Raw genomic sequence first — 2716 nt, forward strand, 5'->3', positions numbered from 1 at the left:
TGTATGGGAAACACTGGACACTGCTATAAGTCAAATGGCCGTAATCTAAGTGATAACAAAAAATAAAAGAGTTCAGCGATGACATCGGACCCACACACACATTTAATGAGGAAAGATAACATGCATGTTTTAGCCAGCCCCGAAGTTTTGTCTGAATTGTTTCTACTTTCACATGCAAATGACTTGTTGCACTTATGAATATGATAAGGACGGTCGGCATCAATTCTAGTTGGATAAAACGTAATTACGCTTTCGAAACGGTCTGTTTTGCCCGGCCATTGTTAGCTGAAGCTGTGTGTGAACGAGGCGTGGCTGCAGAGTGTGAGCTGCTCCATCTCACATGCAGCCTCAGAGGGAGAGAGGTTCTCCAGTACAGTGTTCCACAACAACGCTTAGCTGCCGCAGATGCGCCTTCCTGTAAATCTGCCTAATTTTCAGCACAATCGGCCGATGCCGATTAATTTTAAAAATGCCAAAAATCAGCCGATTAATCGGCTGGCCGATCAATTGGTCGACCTCTAGTTTATTTATCTTCAGTGAGCTTGAGGTTTTGTTTTTTTTTTGTCTCTTTTTAGGCTTGAATTATTTTGATATTGACATTGGTGACAAGGATTATGAAAATTCTAAGGTATCAAATATTTTAATATCATAAAAACCTTTTTAAAAGAAAAAAATATCTATATCGTGATATATATCGTTATCGAGATATACAATTACTCATGATATAAGATTTTGGTCATATCGCCCACCCCTAATTAATATCTGAAAAAAAATGTAAAGATTTGAAACTCTTTGAATTGGTTGAACATATCACCTGGTCCATTGTCAGACACATTGCAATCAGGCTCAGGATGTTAGTAGTCTTTGCACGCAAGCAGAAAGGAGGTAAGGGCACCTTAAGCCGCACTGCGTATCACGTCTTCCATTAGCAGCGTCCAGCTGCTCTAAATACCTCTTTAAGGGATTTTCACCACCACACATCAGTTAATCACTTCTGGTGTTCTTGCGGCTCTCCGAAATCCATGTGGTTCAGGGTTTCCTCTCCCTTATGCCCACCGCTTCCCATCAGACCTTGTATTCCAGCAGTTTAGACTCTTTGATGCCTGAACAACAACAATGTGGCTAATGTTTCCCACTGTGACACCCAGCCGATAGGAGCCAATGTTGTTGGAGGGAAAAAAAAATCATGCACAGATACTGTAACCTGAATCATAGATTGTGTCTTTTCTGATTGGACTGTTTACCTGCTGTCGCATAAATTATGCCCAGTGTTTCCAGGGTTTTCTATACATTCAGAGGACATTTGACATTTTTCATTCCCCTTGTCTTAGCCAGCTGTATAGACAATGTGTAACGCATCTCGTGTTACTTCTTTTGAGGCCTCATATAGCTTCACACAATCTGCGGTTGCAGACACAAGATCCTCTGATGAAAGCCCAGTAATTTGTCCTACACACCATGCTGGATTTGCATCTCCCTTGGTTTATTCTACAGTTATTCTTACCTTCATATTTGATCCCACACTTCTTATTCAGACCCATATCTGGATGTATAGGGTTGTGTTTACCCAAGAAGGATTGGCTTGAATGGTCAGCTCGGCTTGATGCACTTACTGACTAACATGCCAATGGAGAGCAAAGTCCCTTGAGTGTAAAACAAGCTGTAAACGAGCATCGGAGGGGGTTACTTGCTGCAACACCAGACATGTCTCACCAATAGATGCCTCTGGTGACTTCTGATTCCTATTTGTGGATCTGACATACATTTGATGTCTTATGTTTCAGCATCCTCTGGGCTTTTGTCCTTATTGACACAATTTTCTTTTTGCCCAGTCTAAGACCTTTTGGATGTGGAATTAGGACAATCGTTATGATTATGGAAGTGAACCTAACAGTGCCTCATGCTTTCTCCAGTAATTTCTTTCCCAAGCCATTATTTGTCTTTAAGCCTATTTTTACTGTGCTCCATGAAATTGGAATGGTAGTTTATCTTGTGGTTTAGATTTTTAAGGGGATCGCTACATTGAAAAGGCCCTGTTGCTCACGATTCATTAAAAAAACCCAGTCAACCATATAGGCAAGATTAGAACTGGGTTGCCAGGGAGTGACAGGGCATGTTGAGGATCCCATTTTTCCTGTGGCACAAATCAAAATGTTTTTTCCTTGCCTGTTGAAATAAAGGAAAGACTGCGCTTGTTACCCACAACACAAAAACATATGGAGCCCTTGCCTTTAACCCTTTTGGTTCACCAATCAAATCTCTGTTTTGACCCTGACTACAACAGAGCGTATAATGAAACTCTTTTGATAAAGCTTTGGCCTTTATTACCCAAACCATTAAGCCAATCTCGAAAACTGCACCTTGCTGCAATAAATGTCAGGACAAAATTGGTGAGACCTTTTTGAGTTACTCCAAGAGTCGGACTGAATGAAGTCTGACAGCCTAGACAAAGGTCATGGTTGAAAGGACAACACTACACAATCAAATTAATTCTTGCACACTTTAATCACTTTAGTATTGGGTGGAACGATTCCAAACACCCTTCTATTGGACCCCGGGGTCAAACACCTCTGCCCGACCTAACGGTGTGAATAGGGAAATGGGATACAACGCACATCTTGCAATAAATCACAATGAGGAGTCTTCAGTTGGGGGGATGGGTTAGGGCTGAGGGTCTAGGCTGATTGCCATGGCGACAACATAGATGACTCTCTGA

The sequence above is a fragment of the Sinocyclocheilus anshuiensis genome, unplaced genomic scaffold, assembly GCF_001515605.1.
Source record: "Sinocyclocheilus anshuiensis isolate Anshui unplaced genomic scaffold, SAMN03320099.WGS_v1.1 scaffold1003, whole genome shotgun sequence".
NCBI lineage: Eukaryota > Metazoa > Chordata > Actinopteri > Cypriniformes > Cyprinidae > Sinocyclocheilus > Sinocyclocheilus anshuiensis.